This window comes from Eublepharis macularius, chromosome 2 (genome assembly GCF_028583425.1).
Source record: "Eublepharis macularius isolate TG4126 chromosome 2, MPM_Emac_v1.0, whole genome shotgun sequence".
Classification (NCBI taxonomy): Eukaryota; Metazoa; Chordata; class Lepidosauria; order Squamata; family Eublepharidae; genus Eublepharis; species Eublepharis macularius.
Window position 1 is genome coordinate 45,495,932 of NC_072791.1, and position 17,785 is coordinate 45,513,716.

Sequence of the window (17,785 nt, forward strand, 5' to 3'; positions counted from 1 at the left end):
GAATGCATAATGAATACAAAAATTCACTGGTTTAGATACCTTCAATTACAGAATCTAGCTAACCACATTGACCTGAATAGATTACCCAAATCAGAATTTGAGAATCTAATAGATTCAGCTTCGAATCATAGCAAGGGAATGATATCTAAAACATGTAATATAATACCAGCTACCCAAACAACTAGAACATGGAAGTATCAGGACCAATGGTTTCAAGATTGCCAAATTGAAAAATCCACTGATAGATGGAATCGAATATGGTTGTCCAACATTAATACTTCAAAATCTATTGTTACCAAAATACGAACGTATATATTAATTAACAGATGGTATATAACACCAAAGAAACTTTCCCAGATTTCTTCCACATCTCCACCTAACTGCTGGAAAAATTGTGGGGAGGAAGGGAACTTTGCCCATTGTTGGTGGAGATGTAAACATATTGAATCATTTTGGAAAGCAGTGCTAAAGGAAATTCAGAAAATAACAGGATATGAAATCCCCCTGATGCCAGAAATTATTCTATTGGACCAATGGGACAAATACCAAGACCAAATTTCAACAATAAGAAGAGACCTAATAGCCACCCTACTAGTAGCCGCAAAGAGCGCAATAGCTACCTTTTGGAAATCCAAGTCTACACCCTCAATTGATAACTGGCACAAAAAAATCTGGGACCATTATATATCAGAAAAGTTATATGATAAAATTTACCAAGTAGAAAATTTTCCAAGAACAACCAACTTTATTGAGAAATGGTTTCCTTTCTTTGAATACCTCAAAAATAATAGTTCCTTACCTGGTCTTAAACTCTTTCATACATATGCAAATATATAAGTAATCTGTCAATTTAATATGTTAGAATTTACAAGTTCTTTCTCCTTATATTTGTTCAGATAGATGCTCAGATATAACCCTCTAAACTGCTTTAAAATGCACTCAATTGTTACTTATTATGATATGTTATGTACTTATTAATTTTGATGTATGTATTTATTAACGGATTTTAGTATTAACTTCTTGTAAGACTGCAAATTCATGATTGTATATAGTTTAATAGTTTATTGTTATCATTTTTTAATAAAGATATATTGATTTAAAAAAAAGTTGAAGCCAGTTTATAGAGATCCCCTCCTGGGCTTTTCCAGGCAAAGGTTGTTTGCTATTGCCTGCCTTTGCATAGTGACTCTGGTCTTCTTGGGTGGTCTCCCATCCAAGTACTAACCGATGCCAACCCTTCTTAGCTTCCAAGAGCTGATGAGAATGGGGTAGCCTGGGAAAAATAATCCCATCCCTTGTTGGTCTCTGAGATCAGGTAGTCTGTCTACTCCATATCTCTAGACAATTGTTCAATCTTTGTTTAAATGTCTGATGTGTTGACAGACTTTAGAGAGGGGGATGTGGTACCCTAAAGGTTAATCTACTGCTCTGTTGGAAATCTACCAGATTCTTGTGGGGTGGGGTTTAAAACATTATTAAACTTGGTTCCTACCAGAAGGCTGTGTGTGGTCTCTGCTGTCAGTACTCTTTATAAACTACACTCATCTTACAACAGGATCTGACAAAAACTAGGAAGCAAAACTTACATTTATTTCTTCTGCACATTTTGCGTGTGTGCAAAAACAAAGTACACTTCATACTGTGCATGTGTAAAGATTTGTTCAGAAACAAAACCAGGCCTCCAGGAAGGGGACTGATATAAGACTGCACATGCACAGAGAGCAATATGAGCTTTGAGAACAATAGAGGCATGGTTCCCTGGGGTTCTCCAGTGTTCCCAGCAGCTCTTTCTTCTGGTTTTAGTCCCATAGAAAGGCACAGTTGCTCTGTCTTTAGGTGTGGAGTGAGGGTAGAGCAGTGTACTCTCTGCTCTGAGAGTTCACTAGCAGGTTTCTTTTTGTGTTGCTTGACTCCAACATGGATGTTTTCAAGGAATGTTTATTATCAGCAAAGGGGCTGTTTAGTACAGGGTATCCCTACTGAGTAGAAATTAATTTCAGGCTTCCTTTATTTCCATTATCTTTTCCCAAAGCTCCAATACAATGGGTCACTTTCTAACATTCCCCTCGCCCAAGATGCATTTCCTTTCCTTCATAAATATCCCCTAATTTAATCTCACTTCTCCATGCATAAGACTGTCCAAATATCTGTTGTCTTTTCTCTTACTCTCAAGTTCCCTGGCCATTTCATTCTTCTGCTCTAGATTAGTCCTCATGCCATCCCCGGTACAAGGTTTCCCATAAGGCTTCAGCATTCAGTTTCAAAAAGGGGAGGTGGTGGAACTGAATATCCCATTTATAAATCTGAATGCTCTTCCTCCCAGTTCTTAGATAAATGGGTGATGATAATTGTGATGGCTGAGGGAAGAATACTCTGCACCTAAGCAAAAACATTTTTTTTTGCTATATTCACATGTTCAGAACAGAATCTTGGAGCAACATGATGAACAATCCTCTTTCACCAATATTTCTTAAACTACTATTCTGGCATAGGAGCCCTTTATGGCTATGTACCAACTGTAGATTCTATGTACCCTGAGGATGGGAAGTTTATAAATCGAAATAATGATGATGATGATGATGATGATGATGATAATGATTGTTTGCTGTGAGCCAAATACTTTTCTCACAGCTTTAATTCCCCATGTGGATAACCGAATTAACAATAGGTTACACTGTTTAACAAAACAGTTACACTGTTTTACGCCACACATTTTACCCATCTGGCTATGAGCATGTTACTTTCCCTCAATTTCTGTTAAGGTGGGAAGGATGTGAAGAACATGAGTGGTGGAAGTAGTGTGTGGAATTTAGAAAAGGCTGAATTGGATGAGACATGGGGCAAAACTGGGGTGAGACTTAACACTACCATTTGGGGGCACACCAGTAATTCACAGGTCACAAACAGTATAAAGGAGGCTAACCCAATCCTCCATTTTTAAAGGAGATGCACCTGTTGCAATCATCACGTTGCCATGAAAAGGAATGATTTTGATATAGCCAGTGCTTCCAAAGAGATTTAACTTTGCCAAAACAGATTAATGAATTACTATAGCACAGAGCTGTAGTAAACCCACACTGCAATGCAGAGTTGCCAACTGGTCTAGATAAAGACAACCTATCCTTTTAACAGAAGATTAATTTGTGATAAGGGGCACTTTAAGTTTCTCATGGCAGGCAGGTAAATTAATATCAGTATGTACTACCTCTGCTTCATGTTGTCTAATGTCAGTCCTTGAACTGATTATGTTCTGTTTTAAGATTTCTTCAACTCTATGTTGGATCCTTGCTGATGCTATGTCCTTGTAAACTTGTATTTAAAGCGCAGATGACCAGGGAAGGCAATGGCAAACCACCCTGTAACAAAAAGTCTTCCAAGAAAACGTCGTCATGCGACATCCCCCCATGGGTCAGTAATGACTTGGTGCTTGCACCTTTACCTTTATGTCATTGTTTATGGAAATATCCTTAACACTGTATGGAAATGTCCTTGATAGTGATTGTACTAATCTCACACTATGTAATCTGCCTTAAGTCTTAGTGAGAAAGGTGGACTATAAATTACAAAATAATCCATTATGCCTCCATTAAAGAGCCAGGACATTTTTCTGCATGCCCATTGGCAACCCTCTTTATTGACCTAGTGATCCAAAAAACTCCCAACAGGCATAAATGCTCAGACCCAAGGTCCTTCTATTTCAACATACTATCATAAACAGTGTCCAACCACATACCCCCAGGAAATGCATAAGCGGGATGCAATAGAGATAGACAGCTCCTGTTGGTGTCCTGGGCAGCTTGTAACTGGAGCCCTTGAAATAGAATTTGGAGTAATTATGTTTAATAGCTATTAATATATTATTTGTATTGCCAAAATATTTTTAAAAGTATTATAACAACTCTCAGAGTCCAAGCAAGAGTTCAAGCCATTGATGTTTTTTTATAGCTGGAGGTTCTAATTCTGACCGGAGCAATGGTGCTTGGGGAAAAGAGGGAGGTTAACCCTTTTGCCCTGTGCTATTTTGCAAATCACGCATTAAAAGCTGCTATTCAGCCTTCAGCAGAAAACAAGGTATTTTCTTGCTCCAGGGCAAACTGCAGGTTCAGGAAAGGTCTAACTAGATAAGGAAGATAGCATAAAGAGGTTAAATTTTCCCTGCCTCAACAAAAAAGGAACCCTCAGCAGCTGCTTTAAGGCAAAAATTAAAAAATCAGAAGATATTATCTTGACAGCTTCCCAGTTCCTCTACCTCCCCTTTCTTGAGATAGAAGCCATGTAGATCACATTGCCCAACTAGACTCAAGGTCAATGACTGCTAGGTCAGAGTATGAAGTTAGAACATGTTAAAAGTATTTGAAGTGAGGGCAAATCCACATTACTCATTCTAAGTCGCATGTTCCCCGCATTCCCCACGCAATCCCGAGTGCCGGTCACATTACCTCATTAAACAGACGCATTTCATTCGCATTTCTCCCGAATATGTGGTCACAGGTTTTCAACGGGAGTTTCACGGTGGCCATGAACGGGCCAATGCGCATTTTACGCAGTTTTTTTAAAAACCACCCCCCTTCCTGTCTCTCCGGCCGTTCCGAGAGTTCCTATTGGCTGATTCAACTTGCAAGTGCTCCGTAGTCTGCAAAAGACTGTTTTTGACTTCATAGCATTGGATTTATTGATTATGCTGTTTCTGAATCAAATCTGGTAGTTTGAAAAATCATTTTGGGGTGAATCCATCCTCAGAACGGACTTGCAAAACTTCCTTTTTAACTGTTTTTTATTTTTTTAAATTTTATATTACTGTAATATCGAAATTATGAAATATCGAAATAATGACACTCCAAGGAAGTGAAACCAGTACAATTCAGGCACTGAACTGTCCTGCATAGGAAACGCCCATGAAAGCTTCCCACATGCTTCCAAATTTCCAAAAAAGAAACAGGAGAGAGCCATCAGTGCTGTCAGTGGAGGAAAGAGAGGCATCATTATCTTCAATGATGTTTCTTTATAAGGCAAGATCGAAATAACGGAAAAGTGCGCTCAAAATTTTTTTAAAAAAATGGGCAGGAAAAAAGGTCCCGCCCAAAAAAGCGGTTTTCGAGCAGCCGTGTGACCGGAGGGACGCGCGTGAAAGACGGATTGGAAGCAGGAATGTGAACGAAGAGGAAAAAAACGCGGATTGGAGGCAAACGGAAGATATCCGATAAACATGCGGGTAATGGGTGAATGTGGATTTGACCTGAAATGCAAAGTGAGGTAAAATGATTCAGGTAGACAGCCCTCCAGACTGTAGGTGGATATACAGTATTTCCGTGCCAAAACCAGGGCCGAATCCACATTACTCCTTTTTTAACACATTTTTCCCACCTTTTCCCCACATTCCCGAGTGCCGGTCACATTACCTGATAAATCACACGCATCTTTTCTGCATTCCTCTCGGATCTTCAGTCACTGTTTTCTTGCAGGAATTTCATGGTGGACGTGAACGCCTACAAGCGCAATTTACGCGCTTTTTTTTTAAAACTACCCCCATTCAAGTATTTCTGGCTGTTCCCTGCGTTCCCATTGGCCGATTCTATTACCAAGTGCTCCGTAGTCTGTTAATGCCTGTTTTTCATTTTTTCTTTCATTGTCTGGGAATTATAACTCAGATGTCTTCGAAATCATTTCTGGTTAAGTGTAAAACTTTTTTTGGCAATGTAGCCTAGCACCGGCCTCGCGCAACTCCCTGTTTTTTTTCTATTTTTTATTTTTTTCTAGATCAATGTAATAGCAAAATTACGGCATATATTCCTGCGCAATAAAGATCACATAGCAGCACAGCTATCAGGCTTCTGGGCTTTCCCCACATATACTCAGTCCCCTATGACACTTCACATTAACTCGAATATTGCCTGGGATGATGTTCTAACATTTGGCACGTCTTTTAAAAAAGATTAATTTATTCTTATCAAAGCATCGCTTTTACGCAGTACTGATGAATAAAAAAAATAAATTTTTATTTATTTCTTGCAAGATTCTTCCTATCAATATAGCAAAATTAAATATCCTAAATTATTGACGGTGCTTGAGTTGATTGGTGGTTGCAAAAACAATGGGGTAACACACGTCTGGGAATATTGGATCTCCGTCAATGCCCCAACGAAATAAGGCATTGGTTTCTATTTAGCATAATATCGTTATGCCAAAGATTCGATCAAAAAAAAATTGCAGCTTAAATGAGCCTCCACCAGCTTGATAAATGTGCTCTTGGACATTCGGAAGCGGCGCATCCAGTGACGGTCATCCCAGTGCACCATCACAATGTTTTCCCACCAGTCCGTGCTGCGTGGGTACACCCAGTGCTGCCTCGGCTCCTCCATTTCAGCAAGCAGGAACCACTGCAGAAACCGCTGGCGCCACCATCTTCTTGAACGCGCCCAGGCAACGGTGGTTCCAGAACTCTGGAAAAAAATCCTGGCGGCAGCCCACCGCCTTTGAACAGAGTACCGCTGGTAGGCCAGCAGCATCTGCATCTGCCACTCCATTAAGATCCACATAACATGAGCAATGACAGCAATTATGGGATCCATGACCATCACACAAAGCACCATCACCAACCAAACCAACCATCCACTAACACCCACAAAGAGTTTTTTCCTAAACCCTTCCCTTTTTATCGATTTTTTAAATCCCCCGCCCAAAAACAAGCACCAATTGCTTTCCAAGTGTTCATGTGATATATCGCTTTGATGATGTTTCCTGATATGGTAAAATGGAAATAACGGAAAAGTGCGTTCAAAAAATTTTAAAAAATGGGCGGGAAAATGAGGCCCTGCCCACAAAAGTGGTTTTTCCAGTGGCTGTGTGACAGGAGGAACGCGCGAGAAAGACGCATTGGAAGCATGAATGTGAATGGAGAGATTTGTGGATTGGAGACAAATGGAAGATTTCTGTTAAAAATGCAGGTAATAGGTGAATGTGGATTCGACCCAGGCCCAGCATAGCTATGACAATTTTTTGTTCTCTAGAGAATGCTAGGTAGTGGGAATATCTGTATTCTGAAAGTGGCATTAAGGTTGCCAAAAGGCTTGGAGAAAAATGTCCTTTTACCTTAACAGAGCCTTAATGTGTGGAAATGAAGCTTTTCATGGCAGGTATATAAACAGCATCCCTCTATTAAAGGGATAGGACATTTTTCTCAAGGCCTGTTAGCAACCTTACCTGACATGTTAGGGATGGCAACTCCAAACATTGCTGAGGCTTCCATGCCTCCATGAAGTGAGAAGGGGGAAGGAGAGAATGAAAAAGGAAAGTATGCGATTCCCCTGTAAATATCTTTCTGTCTATAGAAGCCAGCTGCCAGCATTAATTCACTCACCAAACATTCTTTTACACTCTAGCATAATACAAAGGGCTGGAATATGCAAATATTGGCAGGCCCAATTCTCCCATGGAGTTCTATGCGACAAGGAACCAGACTGCAATCCAATCAGGGAGGCAGGAACTAACTTTCTTCCTCTTCCTGTCTAGCCTGTGGGACCACCCTCTCTTCAGTTCTGTTCCTGCCTCCAGGGAGAGCAGTTCTTCCACAGACTAGCTCTGCTGCCTTTTTTTCCTCTCTATCTCTTATTTATCTTTCTTCTTCCTCAAACCATTCTTTACCTTACTCCTTACTTACTTCATAACCTTACTCTCCTCCCATTTCCTCTTCTTTTACTCCTCTTGCCAAAGAAAGAAAAGAAGAGGATGATATGGTCTCTAGGGAGTCATCGGACTCTGAGGAAAGCTCCATGGAGGAGAATATGGGCCGTTCCCACAGAGCTGTCCTACTGGCGGCGGGAACAGGCCCAGCCATCACCAGCATGCCTCTTAGGCTGTATGGGTTCCCCGGTGAGGAAATGGCCTTGGAAGAGAGGACATAAGCCTTCCAAGTGATTCAGATGCTGGGATCAAAAAGTACAGGAGGCAAGTTTAGTCCCACCTAAATAATGTCCCTGAGCACCTTTCTCCCCCCCCCCCCAAAATAAGGGAATGGCTGCCACTTGCCAGAACTCTCATGTCACAAAGTCCTTGTGCTTTCTACATGTCATGCCAACATAGTATGGAAGTTCTGTGCACAGAACTTCATTCCCAGATGTTCACAAACTTGGTTCAGATCGGGACCATGGCACACTGGGGCTTAATGTCCCCTCCCTCAATGTGAAATCTTGAGATTTCATCAGGACTTCAATAACTTCAATAACTTTCACCCTACTATCAACCTAAGCCTGGACCACTCTACACAACAGGTACACTTCCTGGACACCACTGTACAACTACATAATGGACGAATAAATACCACCTTATACCGGAAACCAACAGACCGATACTCATATTTACATGCCTCCAGCTACCACCCTAAACATACCACTCGGTCTATTGTCTACAGTCAAGCCTTACGTTACAACCGTATCTGCTCCAATGCTCTCGACCGAGACTCACACTTAAGAGATTTACAACAAGCATTTTTGGGACTACAGTACCCACCAAATGAAGTGAAGAAACAAATCAATAGGGCCAGACTAGTACCCAGAAACAGTCTGCTCCAGGACAAACCTAAAGGAACTAACAACAGAACACCACTGGTTGTCACCTATAGCTCCCAGCTCAAACCCATCCAACGTATCATCAGTGAGCTACAACCCATCCTGGAAATGATACCTCTCTCTCAGAAGCCCTGGGTGGAAGACCTTTCCTTGCCTACAGACAGCGGGCATCAACTACAGTGTCTCTGGCTCTTACAGCTGCTCATCCTCCAATCTGATATATGCCCTCATGTGCCAACAATGTCCTTCTGCTCTGTACATTGGACAAACCAGCCAACCTCTACGCAAAAAAATAAATGGACACAAATCTGACATTAGAAATGGAAACATCCAGTGGGAGAACACTTCAATCTACCAGGACATTCCATCAAAGACTTAAAGGTTGCTGTAGTTCAACAGAAACCTTTCAAAAACAAAATCCAACGGGAGGCTGCTGAATTGGAATTCATATGCAAATTTGACTCTGTCAAGCTGGGACTGAATAGGGACTATGAATGGTTATCACATTATCACAGGTAACAGATTTCCTTTACAGAGGCAGGGTCTGGGGGAGCCCAGTGGCACCTGGCGTGAGCTTCCGGGGACCACAGTTCTCTTTGTCAGATGCATCTGACGGGGAGAGCTGTGGTTATCGAAGGCTTATACTACATTGGAATTGGATGGTCTAGTTGTTTTGCTGCTACAAACCAACATGGCAAACTCCTCTGAAGCCTCACACAAGCCAATTAATCTCCATACCAAGAGGAGATGTTTACATTTACTAGCAAAGGAATGTTTTGATTACATCCCTCTCCCCCCCTAACTGCATCTTCTCTCTCCTCCCCTCCTCCCCCCTCCTCTTCTATATTTGACCAGTTTCTGTACCATGCATCTGATGAAGAGAACTTGATTCTCGAAAGTTTATGCTACTATAGAACCACGAAGGAGCCTGATGCTTAGGAATGTTACCAAAGGGAAAACCTAAATAAAAAATATTGGAATATAATATTCCTGGTGACAGCAAACTACCCAGAGGGTGTCAAGGGAAAGATTAAAGGCAAAATCTACCCTAGTGAAAGTAAAGTTCATAACAAGGACAAATAGCCATTCCCCACAGATATTTCAGCTGAGGACGATACAGCAGGGAGGTAGAGGTTTAAGCCTTCTCTCCCCATGCACTGTAATCCCAATACAAACTGGGGCCCAGCATGCCTGAAAATTAAGTTCTGAGCCCGGAACACCTAATACACATCTAGTAAACAGCAGGAGGAGGAGGAATTTCTAATGTGTGAACCAGCCCTCACTACTACTGGAGATGCACTGAATTCTGGAAACCACTCTCCATCCCTTCCATCTCAAATATAGCTTCTGGGTTACAAGTAAGGTTCCCACTTGCCTGTAGAAAAAAATCCTGTTCCCTTAACAGACGATTAATAGGATGCTAGTGTCATAATCCGGCGGTGCCAGGAAGGCCTAGCAAGTTCTTAGAAGCCTGTTAGCAGTGGGCATAGGCCTGCCTACAATTCCCAGGAGCCCCTGGGCCATTTTGGCACCCTTTTTGGCCAATCAGCACACAGGGGCTAGTGCTATATAAGTCTGGGAGGGGAAAAAAGCCTGTGTTTTTTTCTCCCATGGAGCAGGCCAGGGGAGGTTTCTGCTGTGGAGTAGAGGCCCTCATCCAGGTAGGGTGAGAAGACAGGCCTGGCAGACAGAGGAACAGTGAGTTCAGTTGCGCTAGGACCTTGTTATTTTACTTTCACCCATCTATATTTGCTAATGCACCTTGTTTGCTTGTTTGATATTAACTGACCTCCTTGTAAATAAACTATTTTGTTTGTTGTTACTCTGCTGGGTCCTCACGCCTATTTATTGGCCAAGCTATGGAGGTCAGAAGGGTTGAGAGGGTACTCTGGGCCTTCCCAAGGGACCCTAAATCCCAGAGTGGTGGCAGTGTAAGGTGGCTCACCTCACCGGAGGCATGACAGTTAGTCATTTTTGTTCAGAAAGCTACAATAGATATCATCAAAGCTGTGCTGAGATTAGAATACGGATTTTCCAGAATTAATCCAATATCCTCTCTACTTTTTATCACACTGACACGGGTCTAGAAGCCATAGGTAGTGTGGCCTTTTGCCTCTGAACCACAACAGTCAAAGCCATAGATAGCCAGCCACTAGACCATTAAACTTTGAGTATCAACAGTAAGCCTCAAGGAATAAGGGAATATTAAAAGAGCAACTGGTCGTGCTCTTTTTAAACATTGACTGCTGCTGTGGCTTACAAAGAGTATCAGAAAATAGTGCATCCTGGTTAATTCAATCAAGCTGAAATACTGCTGCTCACATAGTAATCATCAGTTTGATACAGACCCTCAGGGTTTTTGCTAAAAGGATTGCTGTGCAAAACAAAAGCACAGCAGAGATTTCTGCCTCGGCTGAACACCCTCTCTTCCTAGATTTCCTTGAAAACAAAGTATTGAAAATTGTTAATTGAAAGGCATGACAATTTATTCTGGCGAGACCAAGGACAAGGCAGAAATAATCATCTTTTGAACAGCAAGGATGAGGCACAATTAGTCCTCTATTAGTACTTAAACAAGGTTATAAACATAATCCTACAGAAACCACTATGAATTATAATGTTAGTGAAGAAACCCAGACTCAGCTGAAGTTATACACTGCAGTCCTTCAGAACACCTGTACTCATTTCAGCTTGATGTTTTTGTACAGGTTTGTTTATTTACAACTCTCAGTCTGTCAGTCTCCAAACAGACTCAAAGATATTTGTTTTATTATTTAATGGTTTAAAGTGTTTTAAATTAGCAAATGACCATATTAAAACTAACAAGCCATAAAGCACTGATAAAACAAGATTTTTAAAAGACAATTAATAAAAATGACCTAAAAAGTTCAATCTCATGTTTGGTGTAGTGGTTAAGAGTAGCCAGTTTGGTATAGTGGTTAAGAGCAGCAGAACTCTAATCTGGAGAGCCAGGTTTGATTCCCCACTCCTCTGCTTGAAGCCAGCTGGGTGACTGTGCGTCCTCATCTCACAGAGTGATCTTTTTGAGGATAATAATACTTTGTAAACTGCTCTGAGTGGGCGTTAAGTAGTCCTGAAAGGTAGTGTATAAATCAAATGCTGTTGTTGTTATGTAGTCCACATTTGCACTATGATTTTATATTGTCCTGAAAGTTGGTAAGATTTTCCCCCTTTATTGCCTTGTCAAGTCTATTTTAGGGCAGCGATCGTGAACCTATGGCACGCGTGCCACAGCTGGCATGCAGAGCCCTCTCTGTGGGCATGTGAGCCAAGTCGCTGGATCGCTAGTTCCAGGGCTCATTTGGAGGGGGAACGCCTAGAACGGCGTTACAGTAGCTCTGAGCAGATATCACATGGGTTTTGGCCCTGCCCACGTGATTCCTTTTCCTCAAGGCTGCCTCCCTGCTGCTCGTCTCTTTAGCAGCAGGAAGCAGAGGCAGCAGTGAGGCTGCTGGGGCTGGCTTTCTAAAGAAGAGTAAGCTGCTTTGATTTAACTTGCTTTACTTTCAGTCGTGGCTCTTGAGCAAGTGAGAGAGAGAGAGAAAGTGCTTGCAAGCAGGCCTGCTGGTCTAAAGAAGGGCAACCTGCTTTGATTTAACTTGCTTTACTTTCAGTCGTGGCTCTTGAGTGAGTGAGAGAGAGAGAGAGAGAGAGTGCTTGCAAGCAGGGCTGCTGGTCTAAAGAAGGGCAACCTGCTTTGATTTAACTTGCTTTACTTTCAGTCGTGGCTCTTGAGTGAGTGAGAGAGAGAGAAAGAGAGAGAGTGCTTGCAAGCAGGGCTGCTGGTCTAAAGAAGGGCAAACTGCTTTGATTTAACTTGCTTTACTTTCAGTCGTGGTTCTTGAGTGAGAGAGAGAGAGAGAGTGCTTGCAAGCAGGGCTGCTCGTCTAAAGAAGGGCAAACTGCTTTGATTTAACTTGCTTTACTTTCATTCATGACTCCTGAGTGAGTGAGTGAGTGTGAGAGAGAGAGAGAGTGATGTTAATTAGTTGGGACAACTGTATGAGTTGTTTTTTCTTAACTAACCTCAGTATTCCGGTTTAATTGCAGTGCTGGCACTTTGAAATAACTAAGTTGGTTTTGTGTTGCAGTTTGGGCACTCGGGCTCAAAAAGGTTCGCCATCACTGTTTTACGGTGAAGCTATTTTCTACAGTTAATTCCATGGTTATTTTCCCCAAAGGTGTTTTTAACAGAAAGTGGGGCGGAGCTGTGATTTGAAGAGGCAGACAGGTGGGGAGGCTGCTTAATTTTTTCCTCTTGCACCTTCTTGCTTCTGAAAACACTGTCTTTACTGAACACCGTCTTCAGCCAGGAAAAACTGTTTTCTCCCCAGAAAAGGTAAGAGCAGCTGTGGGGAGGGGGGTAATTTGGGGCAAGAAAAAGTCTGAAGAAAAAGAGTTAAATAGCTTCTTGTATCATCTGCCTCTTTAAATTATGATTCTCATCTGCTGTATTCCATTTTTTTAAAGTAAGGAAAATAATCACAACTACATGAAACATGTCATTCCATGGGGAAATTTGAAAGTTGCTTCCCTCCCCCATCCCACTCCCCACCCTCAAACAACACACCAGTTCCACACAGTCAAGTAGTGTTGCCAACTACCTGGAGAAAAAAACATCCTGCCTGTTTAACAGAGGCTGAATGGGATGTTATTTTACTTTTGTGCTATGAAAAGCTTCAACTCCCTATTTCCACACATAAAACCTCTGTTTAGGGGACAATACATATTTCTTCCAGGTTGTTGGCAGCCCTACAGCCAAGAGATGCCAGAGTTTCTTACTCTAGAAAAAATGCTGAGAGCTTGTGTCTGTCTGTGTCGTTCACATACAACTGCTGTGCTGTGAAAAGAAAAAAAAACAATTCAGACTGGAATGGGGCCCCTGAGTTCAAACCACCGCATTACTCAGACTGTGGACATTCAATTAAACCTAGTAGAGTAGTTACTACCGTCCCACATTTCATTCATATACCCTGGGAGCTTCTTGTGACCGTAGATGACACCTGAGTCACAAGTCAACCACTGGCACTCGAGGGAATTTCAGTGTAAACATTGCATAACAATTCTGGAAAGGGAGGGGGAAGAATCAAAATATGCTGCTACTGCTACTTGAAGCAATGAAGTAATGAAAGCATCAGTACACTAATAGGTTCATTAATTTGCTATTTCTATAGCACTTTATAGACTAGAAACTCCACAAGATTTTTTTTTTAATCTCTTAAAATGGGACTGAGAATAGGTCTGCTCAAATACTCCATATATTGAAGTTTTCCACTATTTCATTTTGTTTGCTTTGTCCCTCAATGACCCTTTGCTTTTTGCACATCTGTCCATATATACTTCCTTGTCTCGGGTGGGTTCATGTTTCCTTTGGGTTGGGTAATTTTTCAACAACAATGTTGAAAGTGCACAAATACTCCTTTGCACCATTACACAAACTGAAGTTGTTTGTTATGTATAGTCTGTGTTTCTCACTGGATTACACAGTATAAGTCAATACGAACTTCAGAACCACCACCTAAGGGCATGTTCAGATGTTGCTTTTTCCTGTTTGGGAAACAAAATTACCTCACAGGCCAGATGGTGCTTTTTTTCTCTCTTCCATTTTGTGTGTGTTGGGCTTAGGGTTGCCAGCCTCCAGGTAGTGGCTGGAGATCTCCCGGAATTACAACTGGTCTCCAGGCCACAGAGATCAGTTCACCTGGAGAAAATGGCTACTTTGGGGGGTGGACGCTATGGAATTATGCCATGCCAAGGTCCTTTTCTTCTCCAAACCCCACTTTCTCTAGGTTTCTCCAGGTTTCACTCCCCAGATCTCCAGGAATTTCCCAACTTGGAGCTGGCAACCCTAGTTGCGCTGTTCTTCTTTTCCTAATCTGATAGCACTGGAAAGTATAGCTGCAAAAAGCAGTTAAACATCACTGAAAGCACTACAGGACTATTCCCTGTGCACTCTATGGTGATGGTGCAAGTCCCTCCATCCCACCAACACCAAGAAGCAGAATCAATAAAGTAATAATGTTTTTAAAGTCGCTGTGTGTCCGCCAAAATCAATAACGGGGAACTGAATACATGAAGCTGCTTTATGCTGAATCAAACCACTGTTCTATCAAGGTCAGTACTGTCTACTCAGATTGGCAACACATCTTTAGGGCTTCCGGAAGACGTCTTTCCTCCCTGATTGTTTTTATGTGATTGTTTTTATGCTGGGGACTGAACCTGGGACCATCTGCATGCAAAAGAGATGTTCTGCCACCAAGCCACGGAGGCCCCCCCTGAAGCATTTGAGCCAATATATGCACTATTTTCAATTTCTTTTAAAACATGCCTTTGCTGTCTTTGCCCATTTTGATTAATTGATACAACGCAAAGCAGACAGCATGCCAAGAGTCAAGACATTTTCCCAGTTTTGGGTGGGGGGAGCAGCAGAACATGTTTAATTACTTATGAGCAAGTGCCTTGAGACTTTTTCACAACCATGGAGGGTTGGAGAGTTATATTCATTCCTCAGGCCAATTCATAAACACCTGCAAAGCCTTCTAACAGTGTGATCCTATGCACTGATTTCAGTGGGCTTACATTGAAGGAACTCTGCGTAGGGTTGCATTGTTCGACCACTCAAATGGAAAATGCTAATCAAGGGCAAAGTATTTATTACAAAATTTATGTTTATAGCACTGCACTGTTTAATTTTTAAAAGGCTAAATAAAGTACAGGCCTGGTACTCAAAACTAGTCATTATCACATTCCCAGGATGTGCAGAATTGTCTTGAGGGCATAACAGCTATCAAAGCAACTAACAATTAAACAGCACTTATGGCAAGACGGACGATGCATGAGACTAAATTAATATTAATAGTAGGTATCACATGATACAACAAGCATCCCAACAAGAATAAATTATGTTTGTGACTCAGCTGGCTGTGAAAAATGACATGGCATCTTTTCTTAGGAATCAACGGTTGATGTAATATTTCTCTACCACTCTATATCTTCCTTTCCCCATATTTGTAGGTACTTTTTCTACAGCAACCGCCATTTTTTTCTCTGTGTCTCACTATATCACATCAACTCGATTACACATAATTTTAACTGAACAGCCACAACACACACATGCCTTTCATGCAATAGGGTCCCTTGTCATTCCCTCTTAGTTGTATCTATAATCACTGTCAGTAATGCTTCTAAAAATAAGTGTGTAAATTGCACTTTTGAGCCATGTGAATTTAAAAGAAAAAATATCTTGGCCACAATCGAGCACAGAAATCACATTGCTTAAGTTCACTGAAATCAATAGAGGCAGGCATTTTAAACTCTGTATTAGTCTGAGCCTGTTCTCTTGAAACAAATACACACAAAAAACACTTTAGGATTTTAGCCTATTCTGTTCTATATGTTTGCTAACAATGAATTTAAAAGTTTGTATCATGTGAAAATAATTAAAGTTAATTCGAGTTTTTAAGTACCTTGCAGTCAGGCCTTGGAGTGTATATTTCACTGAAAGCAACTGAAAACAGACCATGTCCTGGAAAATTATTCAATTATTATAAATGGCTAATCAAACACTGGTATTCCAAAATTATGTTGATAGCCCATCTCTTATACTTGAATCCTAAACTGATTAGTTGAAATGGGAATCTCACAGAAGTAAAGCCAGTGGACAAAGTGTTAAGACAAGGTTTTCAAGGGCTCCTAACACTGGAAGTCTCACATCCCAGGTCTATTTAAATATCACAGAGGCATTGACATCTACAGAGTAATTAATAATTAGGTATGCATTCCAGAAATATCACATATCATCCCCTCACAACCACAGGGCTAGCAGAGAATTATGCATTATTAGATTATGTAGCTTATGCCATTGTTGACAGATATCATTTAGCACCTGAGCGCTATTAAAGATGGCATCATCACTAGACTAATTAAAAAAGCAGTTCGTCTTTATATACAAAGTTGTTGCATAACTGGAGCAGAAATATTTCTGTGTGTAGGTATTGCAATCCATAAATAAATGCAAGAGGTATTTATATTCCATACAATCAACAAGTTCAATGTGCATCAAGCTGCTAGCCATCCTGCCAGTTTCTAATCTGAACCTAAACAGTTCAAATTTCAAAACTTCACTGAGCCACCCTCCTAGTCCTAGTATACCAGATCCTTAGGATACATGCAAAACCCTTGCACAACCAATAACACACATTACAAACAATAAACACAGGTATTTTTCCTATAAGTATACGGAATGAGAAATGTTCAGATGTTCCAAGCTGGATTCAGAACAGGAAGAGGCACCAGAGATCACATTGCAAATTTATGATGGCTAATGGAACATATCAAGGAATTTCAGCAGAAAATCAGCCTGTGTTTTATAGATTACAGCGAAGCTTTTGACTGTGTGGATCATGAAAAGCTATGGAGAATGTTAAAAGAAATGGGGGTGCCACAACATCTGATTGTTTTCATGCGCAACCTGTACTCTGGACAAGAGGCTACTGTCAGGACAGAATGTGGGGAAACAGAATGGTTTCCAATTGGCAAAGGTGTCAGACAAGGATGCATATTATCTCTCTACCTGTTCAACCTCTATGCAGAGTATATCATAAGGAAAGCTGGACCCGAATCTAGAAGAAGGTGGAGTGAAAATTGGTGGAAGGAACATTAACAATTTGAGATATGCAATGACACCACGTTACTAGCAGAAAATAGGGAAGACTTAAAACAGCTACTGATGAAGTTTAAAGGAGAAAGTGCCAAAGCAGGATTACAGTTGAACATCAAGTAGACAAAAGTAATACTGAGAAATTACACAATTTTAAAGCTGACAATGAGGAAATTGAAATTGTTCAAGATTTTCTATTCCTTGGCTCAATCACCAACCAAAAGGGAGACTGTAATGAAGAAATCAGAAGAAGACAGACTTGGAAGAGCAGCTGTGAGGGAGCTAGAAAATATCCTTAAAGATAACGATGTCTGTCTGGGAACCAAGATCAAGATAATCCAAACTATGGTATTCCCCATTGCTATGTATGGGTGTGAAAGCTGGACAGTGAAGAAAACTGACAAGGAAGAAAATTGATTCATTTGAAATATGATGCTGGAGGAGAGTTTTGTGGATACCATGGACAGCCAAAACGACAAATAAGTGGGTACTAGATCAAATCAAGCCTGAATTCCCCTTAGAAGCTAAAATGACAAGACTA